Source organism: Dysidea avara, chromosome 3 (genome assembly GCF_963678975.1).
Source record: "Dysidea avara chromosome 3, odDysAvar1.4, whole genome shotgun sequence".
Taxonomy (NCBI): Eukaryota; Metazoa; Porifera; class Demospongiae; order Dictyoceratida; family Dysideidae; genus Dysidea; species Dysidea avara.
The window spans coordinates 20,062,278-20,076,578 of record NC_089274.1 but is presented as its reverse complement, the minus strand read 5'-3'; positions in this window follow the sequence as shown (position 1 = coordinate 20,076,578).

The following is a 14,301-nucleotide window of genomic DNA, read 5'->3' as shown; positions in this document are numbered from 1 at the left end:
ACTCATAATTGGATAGGAATTTAAGTTATAATGGTTTAAGAGCTAAATATTTAATGTGTCAAATGCGCCCATAAGGGTGATTTTCCGAAATTCGGTCACATATACACCCTTCAAATGTTACCTGCTAAACAGTACATAGCCCATAACTTGGCGTAATTCATCTCTACTGGTTCTTCCACAGCAAGCCCTTAGTGGAGCTCACTAGCATCACAAAAAGAAGCTGATGGAAAACATGACTGTTAGCTACTTGTATGTGGGTGCTCTTGAAGGTAAAGAATTGTAAAATTTGTGAGAATTTGGTACATGTTATGTACCTCAATTATTTACGCACTATAAATTATCACTGCATTCATCGTGGACAAGCATCTTATTTGTAGCTATGTTTTCCTTGAACAGATAGTAAATCAGTCTTGCGTAGCTTGATTGCTTTCTTTCTTTGAGTCTAGAAAAGTGGAACACTTGCATGTACAAAATCGCTAATCCTGCTACGTGTTTTCTTACATTTGCTTGTGTTTTGGAGAAGAGGCCTAAACCGCAAGTAAGTGTTTCTACTGCCACCCTACATGCTTTCCATAACTTTCAACCTACTGCATTAAGGATATGTGATAATAAGCCCATTTCACCTTGCATATCCTTCTCTATCCCCAGAAGAAGAGGATGGGAACTCCATGGAAGGTAATTGAAAAAGACAAAAAAGCTAGTGGTTTATCTAGTATTGATGAAAATCACTTAAAGGGTATTTGAGAGCATGAACTCCAAGGTGGAAGGAACAGCAAAGATGAGACAAGATGAAGAGCAGCCATGAAGCAAGCAACAGAGGAGAGGCACAGGGCTAGTAAGCAACTGCAGTTACAGAGAGAGCAAGAAAGAAAATCACAAAGCAAAATAGGAAAGAATGCAGGCAATTGGTGCTGTGTTATGACTGCCACTCGTGATCTAAATGTTGATATAGTGGTCATCATGTAATAGCTATAATACTTCTTGGTTGTAACCCTAGTGTCTAGAGACTGCTATCTGCAAATTGTTATGATTTAGTTATTTCCTGTTCCCTTCAATGAAGGAAGGAAGTATTAATCCGATTCCACACTTAATAATAAAAAAACTTAAACAAAAAAGTTGGAAAAATGGAAAAAAAGTACAAATCTTCTGGGGCCCGAACCTGTGAAAGGATAGTCGTGGTACCAGCTGTGCTACTGCTGCTAGCTACTCAGCTCTTCTTACTTTTCTATCTTATAAATGTGATTCAATAAGTAACCTGTATATAGTAAGACTGGGTGAAGAAGAAACCAAAGCTGAACCCTAACGCTAACCTTAAGTTTGCCTGTTAAGCATAATGATGTCCTTCACTGTCTGTGTGAAGGTAAGTATTTGATGCGAGCTGGGGTTGGCTAAGCTTTGCTGGGATGCTCGCCTCACTCACTCCAACCCTAGCTCTCACCAAAAAGTTACTTTCAAACAACTAGTGTGCTTGATACTAGAATTATGATGGGTGATTGCCAGACGAATAGCTTGCATCTGGAACCGGACAAATAGCCACTACATTCAATGAAAAGAAGGCCTCCACAGTGTTCTGATGGTAGCCCATAACTGCCGTAGTGCTTGCACTTTGTAGTACCACTAACGGGCTCCTCGTTCTATTTCTTCCATTGTATGCGCATGGCTTGTATTTGTGCTACACTACAGATATGAAGTCGATGTGATGATGAAATTTCAATTGCCTTCTCATTATCATTGCTGGCTGCATCATTTGTTTGTGTAAATCCGTAGGTAGCATGTGTATAGTGTGATGCAACACAGCCAAGTGATTAGAGCAGCATTAATCACAAGGTTCTAGATTCAAAACTTGGTGACACCTAATTGCATGCTAATTGCTTGAGCAAGAAGTTTTACTCTAGATCTATTCAGCTACGAATGAGGAGGCAGGGTACCTGGTGTTAATTGTGGAAGAAAACTGTTACTCTCCATGTCTCACAATGGATGAGGAATTCCCACCTTAACTTGTAGGACTTGATAATAGTGTTCTGCAAGGTTCTATTTCCAGGAGAGCACGCTGGCTCATAGTATCCTGGGTAGTGCTGAGGTGGCCCAGTGCTTCACTGGGTAGCTATAACTGTGCACAAAACAGCCAAAGACTTTGCTTTTACTTTACATGTGAAGTGTAGTGTGTGTGTGGGTCACTGTTTATAGCATAGTGTACACACATGCGTTACAAAACACATGTGTACGCTATACTAACAAGAGATTCCAGCCTATAGGATAAGGATAACAGTCATCTGGTGGGTGCACAAGCAACATGATAATGTCAAGAACCAACAGATACTCAGTGGGGTAGGTCATTAGCCCACTATTATGGCCTATCTTATGTGTCTCATGAATATCACTTACGCTACATTTCAAATTCCATTTAATATACAGCTCATCTGTTAAATTGATTACCTCACAAGTGTTATTTTAAGTGAAGCCAATGACAAGATTGAATATCCACAATGATAGCTATAGACAATCTGGTAGTGACATTGCACAAAAGGAGAATGCTCTAGAACTTGTTAATGTGGACGCTTGAAGGCACCTAGTACATAACTAATGGCTTATACATAAACTGACCTGGAAAGTCAGGGCACCAGTTGCTAATTGGTCCACATGGTTCTATACTGTGTGACTCTTATAAACACTGGCTTACTTTCACCAACTTCCAGCTGTTGATTTTGAAAAGCATCCCTTGGTCGACGGATATTATTCATATTGGAGCCACCATAGTCAAGTGACTTTGTGAACAGGAAATAAGTGAGAGATGATGGTCATATAATTGTATGACATTGTAGTAGAGCTAATATAGTGCCTGATACTGATATTGCTTTGGTCATGTTCACAAGAAGTATGGATAATCTAGCATTTGCTTCTTAGCTAAGAATAATGTAGAGTTGGCTAAACATAGGTCTGGGACATATACACACATTAGAATATGTACCGTGTTGACACTAAAGAAGTATTGTAGTTGAAACTTTTCTGTTAAGGTCATGAGGTGTTCCTCATCTAGTGAAGGATAGCTTAATGGTACACTTCCGCTAATGTTTTCCAGCAGTAATCTTGAAGTTGAAAAGGTGAGCTTGGTATTGCCACCTGCACATTAGACTTTCACAAAAATTCAGTGGTAAAATACTTTGTGTAAACAATAACAAAGTACAAGTTTACTACTGTACACTTGATCTGGGAATCTGACAGTAAAATTAGAGTTGTGCAAGAAACAAATTGGTAAATACATTATTAATAAATTGATATTCATTGCTGGATGACACCATGTAATATTTTCGTGTCCACAACAATTTCATTGGTTAGCTATGACTTGTGCAGCAACATGTGTTGTTGGCCTGTTCCTGTTGTTAGGGAGCTCTCAATATACGTAACTAGATGATAATCAATGATGATATATTATTAAATTTTTTGGTTGGTAACGAGGATTCTCTAAGCAACGTGTTTTAACTCAAGAGATGTTATTTATAATAGCAAAGAGTTATTGACTCTTGATAAAATTAATAGTTGACAGCAGTTTGTCAAAAATTTGATAACTTATTTCTTTGATGTGTAGCTTGCAATTCTTATTAATAACCATTTTTGGTACCTACAGTATAATGTACACAATTTATCTGCTGGTCAAGCATAGATATTCCTTAATGATTGGAGTGATTGTGTGTGTGTGTGTGTGTGTGTGTGTGTGTGTGTGTGTGTGTGTGTGTGTGTGTGTGTGTGTGTGTGTGTGTGTGTGTGTGTGTGTGTGTGTGTGTGTGTGTGTGTGTGTGTGTGTGTGTGTGTGTGTGTGTGTGTGTGTTGATATGTAATTATCCAGGGAACCCTTCTGTATATGTTAGGATACTACTAGTATACCCCATCCTAGTGTTAATGGGTGATTATGGATACTTGTTATATTGTTTGCTGGAACAAAGAAAGTGTTAAGAGTTCTCTATCAATACTCACCTACTAATCAATAATGTAATACTAAGAATTCATAATAATTATTATGAATTCTTGGTAATAGTGTGTGTGCATGCGTGCGTGCGTGTGTGCGTGTGTATGTGTTATTTATGTGTTTATTTTGATGCGTCTATAATGTTGTTTAGTGCATGTACAGTGTGTAGTCTAGTATTTTCAAGGTTATACACTTACATGGCATACATTCTATCCAGTCATGAGGAAACAGCCAACCCAGGAAACATCTTGTTTCGTTTTGCTGACTTACAGCTGAAAACGATAGGAAAGGCAGTAGTAATAATTGGAATGGGTTCATCGTTCATCAGCACAGTAAGGGAAGCTTTAATTTTGTGGGTCAGGCTACTGACTCAGGACCCTGCCATTGTCCTCACCTCCCCCCCTTCCGCTGAGGTCATCTTGCCTGGCCTAAATAAAAGATTACTCACATTCCTTGGGAGTATATCTCCCAGGAATGAAGTTTACCTTAGAACTAGAACTGGGAAATTATATCGATTCTGGGATAATCGTGAACATTGTGATGTTGAGATGTGTGTCATGATGTTGTGACATCACATGTATTATGATGTATTAGTTAATGGAAATGGTGGCACATACTGTTGTGGAAGAACTCGATCTGGAAAACAAGCCTGCAGTTTTGATACAATTCATTATGTGAATAAATCTTACTGGTTAAAAAGCTTACCTGTTAGAAACTGTTAAGTTTCTAAGGATACCATTATTCATTATAATTTTGTATTAAACTGTAACTGCCTATGGCATTAATTGTGTTGAACGGTTTTACCTTGTTTTGTCATAATTCATACAAAGTTGTGCAGCTACTGTTGCACGTAAAGTTATAGTTATCATCATGAAAGTAGCAAAATTTCGCAATCCTACTTGGAACGAGTGGAAGACATGAAATATGGTGTGTAGTGTAGTGTGTATGTATTGTGTATTGTTTGTATATGTTGATTAGCGTAGTGTGGTAGGACACTTACTTGTACACATGTACGTACATTCCATCCAGTCAAGGGTGACGGCAGATGCTAGTCAAGCACGAAAACAGCTTGCTTCATTTTACTGAGAAATTGATAGGAAAATTAGCTGTAATAATTGGAGTGGGTTTACCACTTCATAAGTGCTTCAGTTAATGATAATCACAAAGGGTGGGGGTACAATCATATTCATTTCATTATAACCTCTGTCTTTTTGGTGAATGTGTACATCTCCATTAATTCTGTATTTCAATGTGTCCAGTACAGGTCAATGGAATTGCATGCTCCAATGTAAACTGATTCAGAAACAGTGTCATATTGAAGACATCACTTGTGACAGGAATGCATGTATTAGTGTTAGAATGTAAACGTGTTGTTCAACACTTCACTGCATGATCAGTAGGAAGTGTGATTGGCTTTTTATTGTTCTGCAAGTGGTATTGTACACTGCTGCATAAGCAACACTCCTTGCTTGCCGCCATTTTGACTTCAAGAAATGAAGGAATGCAGAGGAGGGGTAGGTCACGTATTGTAGCCCTATGATGTATTGCACAACCAAACATGGTACCTGATGTTGGTGCCAAGATTTCTTTGTCACATCATGAGAAGTATGGATAAAAGTTTCCCTTGCTACTTAGCCACACCGTTTGTTAAGAGGTCATTCAAAGGTGTGGTACTGACATGGATGATTCCCAAATAAAAATACTTGGTATTGATATTAATGGGATCATGATATTTTTGATGCAAACAAAATTATAATCTTTTCTGGAAAAACTGCCTTGTTCATTTTGGAATGTTATGTTACCTGTATATATTAATGTGTGTATACAGCCTGTATTTGAATGGAAATTTGGAGCATGTTTTTGGGGGTGGGCTTTTGGTTACGATGAGAGTGCATGGAGTTTTACATATTTGCTCTCAAGAAACCGGTCACATTGCTGTTTAAAAACTTTTAAATCTCAGCAGTCTAGAAGCTTTTTAATTGAATGTCACATGTCCCAACAACTCTGAACTTTTGTAAGTGTGTAGGGATGCTAAATTTGTTTTTCTGTCACTCTAGTCAGTGGAGTACCGTCATGATTATTTGTGACTTGACAGAAATAAAAAGAACAACATGTTAACAACTAAACAAAACTTAAAACTGAACAAAGAAATTTTATTGGCTAACATTAAACCTATGGCCTGTGATTTGTTCCTACACCGGTTTCCTGGCCTTGTTTCAATGTAAGCTCATGTGCTGACTCTGATGTTATTGTGATATTGTTCCTGCTGAATTGAGTACAGAGTGTAGTTATTTGGTAATACAATGCTGTATGTGTATCCTCCTCTAATAACGTCACAACTAGAAGGGGTTACTACGTAGTTGTCATACAATAGTGTGAGCTGTATGGTCTGAATACACTATAGAATGAGTGGTGTGTAATATAACCTCTGTATCCTGACTGTAGTGTAGTGATATTGTGGCAGTTATGGTGGGGAGATGTTGAGGGTGAGTTTGCTGGTTGGATAACTGCATGAAGTGTTCTGTCTGTTATTTGTGTTTCTTGTGACAAGTCTATACTGAGTGTGTGTTACAACCTCTGTTCGTTAGACATGGCATAGTACTCCTGTGGATTACTAGTCCTGTCCTAGGAGAATTTGCCTTTATTGGGTCTAGCTAGTGTCTCTGTGGTATGTAAGCATCCCAGTGTTGTTGCTTGGGTGGCAATAACAGTGCCTTTGCTTGATTTTTGTGTATCGTGTGTGTATGCTCTCTAGTACTAAATATAATTTACTCCCTTGGTGTGTTTTGTTGTACGTGCAGTGACATTTATGTAAACACAAGTTGTCAGTTACAGACCACAACCCATGCAATAAGCCTTAACAAAATGAAATTATTTTTTGTGCAAGTTTTCTGTGTTCTGTATTGTTATATGCTGAACATTTGTTGATACCCAACAGCAGGTCACTTTGATCACTGTTGTGTTAATAAAGCTGGCACAGGTCGAGAGACAAATACAGCACAATACAAAACTGATTCCTCAGTCAGTCTGCTGTGTGGGATATACTGAATGTTTGCACAACTGAGTAAGCTAAGGTTTAAGTAGTTCTGTACATGTGCTTATGTGTATTCTTGTGGACTTGACACACTTTGAAAGACTTACTACACTAGTACCTACAGTATGTGTAATGTGATCTGAAGCACCACGAAATATTTCCACCACTTTGTAGATAGAAATGCATGCAGAATTTCCATGCATGAATCCTTGTGCCTTATCTACTCTATGGTATAATAAAGTCACTTTTGTGCTTTCAAATCAACCTTGCTGTATAAAATTCCAGAGGAGATCATGCAATGGATCAATCATACAGTACATAGTAATGTATGTACTAGGGATGATGTTTATACTAGGGATGATGAAGATTTGGGCTATTTTGCCCAATAATGCCATCCAAAAACAGCTTTACTTTTCCTTCATGCCAGCAAGACAGAATTAAGCCCAAAAGTGCCTTTAGAGCAACCCCAAACCTTTACAACAAGTTCATAATTTTTATATTTTCTGACTTCAGCCACACTATGGTTGAGACTATGCTTGATTTCTTTCAACTCTTTGACATTTCTTAGGCCTAAGATGTGCCTTTTCACCAACTGCAGCGGCTATGTATACCTTTGTCCTCTTTTGTGTCCCGTTTCTTTTTCCACTACTGCATAGGTGTTGATTGGCAGTAATAAGAAATGGCCTATCATGAGAATCGTCCAGTGACTAGATTGATTGTAGAGATGTTTCTTGTACTGTGTTCTAGCTGAAAATGAAATAGAATGGCCAACTTTGCTTTTCAGTTTTAATAGTTGGCGTGCACATTCAGTCACACGATTAATTTTCATAAGTTATCTGGTGTAGTACTAGTCTGGTGCCATTCTCTCCTTTGGTATGCTAGTACTATCACCAGCCATAGACACAGTACACACAAGTGTAAGGAATAATTAGAATTTTTACAATCAAGTAGGGATCAAAAGCAATGAAGCAAGGGACGTTATCTACACCTGCAACTATACTAGTGGACATTTAAACCCCACTTCAGTCATGGCTATACAATCAATAAGCTGTATATAATTGAAGTATCAAGTGATTGTCCATTAGCAGGTGTATGACTTCCCTTATTCCAATTTCTGTTGTTCCCTGACCCACCATAAGCTGCTGTAACTAACTGTATTCCTTATTGCATAAATGATTGCTTTTTTGTTGCTTACATTTGAAACTAAGTTGTTGAGCTTTGCGTGAAAGAACCATCACCACTCATGGACATGCTCAATGCATTACCTGAGGCGCTTGACTACCACCTTAATGTACTTATTAGAACATACTAGCATTTTTAAGTTTTTGTACCAGTCATTTGCCATGTAAAATATCACTGCTAAAGAAATCTCAGACTTTTCTCGTTCTGTTTCAAGTATAATTGGATATGTGTAAGATTAGTGGTAACACAAGCAGTTCAGTTTTGCCTTATCATACAGTATGATAGTACTGTATAGTAGGGACACCAAAGGTGTGGGGGCGATCCATGATATAATATAACCCAAAAACCTGCCACGGTTTTTCCTCACAACGTCATGACAGTATTGGTTGGGTAAAAAGTGTCTTCAGATCGACCCGAAACATTTCTGTCAAGTGGCTACAGATTTTTTTTATTTTTATTATTCAACAGAATTTTCTACTGCCTGCCTGCCTGCCTGTCTGCCTGCCTGCCTGCCTGCCTGCCTGCCTGCCTGCCTGCCTGCCTGCCTGCCTGCCTGCCTGCCTGCCTGCCTGCCTGCCTGCCTGCCTGCCTGCCTGCCTGCCTGCCTGCCTGCCTGCCTGCCTGCCTGCCTGCCTGCCTGCCTGCCTGCCTGCCTGCCTGCCTGCCTGCCTGCCTGCCTGCCTGCCTGCCTGCCTGCCTGCCTGCCTGCCTGCCTGCCTGCCTGCCTGCCTGCCTGCCTGCCTGCCTGCCTGCCTGCCTGCCTGCCTGCCTGCCTGCCTGCCTGCCTGCCTGCCTGCCTGCCTGCCTGATGCCTTCAGTCAAGTGTAGCGGAAAACTGGCTACAGCTACAGCCCTAATTCTTTTGCAGAAACATTTCTAGTTTGCTTAAGAAAAAACCTTTAGTATATTGATAAACATGTAATGCTTGCACTATTGTCTTACCTTTTATCCTTCTTTACCATGGCCATCAGTCAAGGTTCTACTGCTGAGTGTTAATAGACTACAGTACGGCTTCCATCTACCAGTGTATATTGCATCAAACTATTCGAATACATGTGGTCACCGGTTGCACCAAAAACACACGCGTACGTGACTCGCTGTTGATATTGATCAGAGAGAGCAACTCACGGCGAGCTATATACTAATGTGTAAGTCAATAAATATAGTTTATTTAGTAACAATGTTAAACCGAGTCAGGTCATCCAGGTCCTGCTTTACAGATTATTCAGGTCTGCCCCACATGCTAAGTTAATGTGGACATGTTACTACACGTCATAGCATAGCTCTGCTTCTTTCGTGAGCCACGCCCACTTACACATAAATTACAGTCTGTAGACATATGGTAACCACGCCCATTCATCAGTGTGTAGGTATGCACAAATCCATGCCCACTTACATAAATTACAGTCTGTAGACATATGGTAGCCACGCCCATTCATCAGTCCGTAGGTATGCACGAATCCACATCCATTATTGTCTGCAGGCTTATGTAGAACCATACCCACTGATCAGTTGTTATTGTATTAGTCATAATCTAGTATAATAGTGCTGTGATTAACTCTTTTAAAATATTGTGACTAGTTTTGTGAAAAGCAGGCTATTTAGTGGTCATAAGCTTGCAAAAAAACTTCACAAACAAGTATAAGAAAAAAATAGGAATTTTAAATTAGAGTAGGGACAGTGCATAGTGCTGCAATAAAAAGTACTGAAACAAGCTGGATCGGAGTAGTACGTAATGTCAATGTACAGTAGGGATATTCACTTCTTATTGTTTTACAGTATTTGGACATTACGTACTACTCCCTCCAGCTTGTTTCAGTACTTTTTATTGCAGCACTATGCACTGTCCCTACTCTAATTTATTTTTTCTTGTACTTGTATATTCACATATTTCACATTCCCTAAAGTACAGTGCTGTACATGCACTTCTGAATGTGTACATGTCAGGCATTCCTGGCAGCATTTTGACTGCAGTTTCGGCCTTTCTAGAAAGGCCATCTTTTATACTGGCCAACTTTTTGTATTCTCTATACAAAGGAAACTTCATTCAGTAATTTAATGTATCCACTTGTGTAGCAGGGCCACAAAACATTTGTCTTTAAGGCTTCTTCTCTTTTGGTTACTACATATACCAATTACAAAAGTTGTGACTGGAAAGAGTTTAGTGTAAATATTTTATTCTGGCAGTCAGCAGTACATGGCTTGAAAATGTAAGAAGAAATTAATTGCAATTTTTTAAAAGATCGTTTGCAGTTTGCTTATCATATAGTACTGTGTAGTAGGGTTTGTGTTTTCCTGCAAAGGCCAGCCTTGCTCTTTCATGACAGTTTGGTTAATATAATCAAACCTTAAGTATACCTTTGGTGCAACTTAAACGTTTGCTGTGAAATTATTTTAATTGAATTTACTACTGACTGACTATCTGCCTGAGCATGATGCAATATTGACTAGTGCTACAAGCTTGGTTTTTTTTTCATTATTTGATGCTTGACGCATGTCATAGTGTAATATATAGCGGCTTTGCAATTCTACATACCACTCAGTTGCCATCTGTATTTCACCTCCCTCCACACTCAGTAGAGTAACATCATCATCACCAATGCCAGCCCCATATCCATACCCTAATTAGTTATGGGAAGACCAGCAGCCAACCCAAACTGACTTGCCCCTACAATAAGCTCCTTCCAAAAGATTTTAAGATAACTCAGGATGCAGTATACAGTGAAAGATCATTTGTGAACTGTGATTCAGTAACTTGGACCCTTTGCAACCTAGGCTTAGCAGTATGGTCTCCTACCAGTTTCTTCCATGTTTGCACAACACGGTAACACTGCAGCACCCTCAGCCACCATACAAGTTAAAGAGTGTCATGCACTATTGCCTCAAGCCATTTCTAACTTCAAATCTACCAAAAACATCAGCACCGCACTGAACTCCTGCATACATTAAAGTACCTATTTACTATTAACATCTTAAAAGGTACACCATACTTCTCAAGGACATTAGGTACAGAATTTTATGCCTTCCTCAAATAGACAGACAGACAACCACCATGCTCCCAGGTCTTCTCCATCAGTTGTCTGGCAGCAAATATATCAGTGCTACCTATACCTTTATGGAAACCACACTGAGAGTCAGGGAGCAACCCATCTTGTGAAGACTTTCCCCACTACATCAAAATAACGCATTCAATTTTGACATGATTGAAGACTGCCTTTCTTTGGTAATGGTACTATCAATGCAAGCAACCTATATCTCACAGAACAGAACCACCAAACAAAATCAGCTCCAGTGAAATGAAAAGCTGACTACCCGCCTTTCTAGTTTTCAGCTGAACAAGGCAATCTCCAGCTCGTCCATGGTAGGTGGCATCTTCATCATAAATACTCTGAATACTTATTAAATACTCGTACCAATGATCTATGACTTTTTCTGGTTCCTTAGTCAGTTCACCATCAGCCTTCAAAACCACAGCAGTCCTTACCGCTGCAACCTACCAATGCTGCCCCACCTAACCTGGACATTTCTTCTAACTGCCTTTCCCTTAGCAGCCACCTTATTAACCCGATCATTGGCAACAGCCCTAGCCATAATCAACTTAGAGCTGAATACCTTCCGCTGCTCTGACTCCCAACAGCTGTAGCTTTAGGATCAAAAAAATTCCTGCACCTTCCCTCCTGACTACAGCAGTACCATCCTGTGGTACTGATCTTCCAGAATGTAACATGATGTATATACCCATCAACAGCATGCCACACACTAGAACCAAACTATTTCATCTCCTGAGCTCCGGCCAAATAAACCCTACTCTCCCACCAGCAAACCAAGTTTTCTATCTACAATTGAATTACTAGGAAGACCATTCCTCTGACTAATGTGAATGTCACCTGAAATTTAAGTCAAAGATAAAAGTTCCACGAACAAATGGTTAAATCATTAAATAGCACATTTTAGAGCTTTAGTGCAAAGCAAAAGCCTTCTCTTGGATTGCAAGCCCAAGAAAGGTAATACCACAACTGATATCTGGAACACACTTTCACACAACATCAAATGTGCTAGTTGGCTTTCACTAGCATTTGTACAATGAATAACAAACACTTCCCAAGGGTCACTGCACAGAGGCGCCAACTACTATATTCTTGAAAAAGACTACACACACCTTATCACCTTATTGGCCTGTCTGTTAACAATGGCAGGGTCCTGGATCCAAAGAACTGGACCTGGCACAAACTTAGCTTGAGTAGCATCACTGGTGTTGGGTGAGATCACTCATGCAATGGAACATTCTGCCACATCCACAGTAGAACTCTGTTTGTTTTGGTGGAGGAGGCTGACCGGCACAGTACTTTCAATGTCTGGTTAAATCTCCAGAGCGGTTAAAAGTTCTCCCACAGCCACAGACAAAAGAGCCAGTGACCACAGTGGGACCCCTAGCAACTCCTTCAGATGAAATGATTTGGCACAAATCATTCCTGCCACCTTGAACTATCCTGGGCCACCTTATATACCAACTGAGAACATCCAACCCTATCCTCTGAACATCCTCAAAACTACATCTCTCCACCGCAGCTTAGGTCCATGAAATGGTCTAGTAGTTAAAAGTTCTCCAAACAGCATCTGCTCAGGTAAATAATCATCACCCATCCTCGCCACGTGACCCAACCAGTGCAGATGACGCTGCACCAGTAACACACCAACCCCATCAGTCATTCCTGAAGAACACACACACATACACACACACACACAGATACACATTCAGATACACATTGCAAGTTATAGCTCATTCATTAGGTACATAGTTGTAGTTGGCCACTTCCAATTTTATGGACTGTAGTAATGTAGCTAAAATTGGCTGCTGAACTGTTGGTTTCTCTTGGGACAATGAGTCCCTACATCTACGTAGGCATGAACTGAGTACTATTCTACCTTCCAGAATGACTTCTGTGTAAATTGTTTGTTGGATACCTGTGTGAGCTCATGCTCACGATTGGGTCTTTACCTTCCCCTCGATTGCAGTTTAGTACAGAACTAATAGATGTATTTCCTTACCCCTGGGACAGTAGAGTGAAATTGAGGTCACTGTGTGATACAATGACCTGTCTAATCTGACCATTCTAGGATAAAAAGACGGAAACTTTAAACTCAAATGTTCCAGGATTATTTGACAAGTATACGCTATAATAATACTTGCCAAACACTGGGTTGAAGATTCAAATTTTTATTATCCAATTTGCCAGTTATCAGAGCAGCTGGTGTTTTATGTGCAATGTATCTGTAAGTGGTGAACATCATACCACAAATTTTTTGCCTTACTCAAAAGTTTGGCTGGTGTCTATATATGGTTATGAAATATGGCAACGTGATAGCAACAACAATATTTCATGCACTTATTTTGTAGCTGTAATACAACTACAATTAGCTAAGAAAGTTAGTGACTTATGTCACACTAGTGCATGCACTGACTTGCTGTTTACTTGTACAAAACTTGTGCTAATATTCACCTCATGTTCGGCTAATTTGTCTCTGGGACAGGTTGGTATGGGCTTGGCACAGGCAAACTACATCAGTGATGTCACTATGACAGGTACACATGGAAACTGCAAACACTTGTGCTGTGAATATGTTGTTGGAAAGCAGTACTAGTGAACAATGGACTGAGCATTTAGTCTTTAAAGTAGATTGATTTAGTTATGTTGCAATGTATCAATTATGAAATATTGTGAAGCCACTTAGCATAGTGATGTGTACATAGTGTGATAAGTTCCTTCCACTATATATTACATGGTCACAATTGGTTGCCTGTGGTGATGTGGTTGGTATTACTTCCCTTCTTCATCCATCATCTTGCTTGTGTCATGGTATGTCACCATGTTTTAGTTTTACTTGGCTTCTCTGTTCCTATTAGTTCCACAAGACCACACATACAATGTATGTAGTTTATGATGATCTTTTAATGATTTCTAAGCTACTGGGTATGTAGTGCGTAGATATGTTAAACTCAGAGATATGTCATTGCTTCTGTGATGCTTCCAGCTTGCTACTAGTTTGGGATTCTTCCCATCATGGTATAATGCCGTGGGCAGTTTTTGAAGTCCAACATCTAAGATGTGCAAAAATGTAC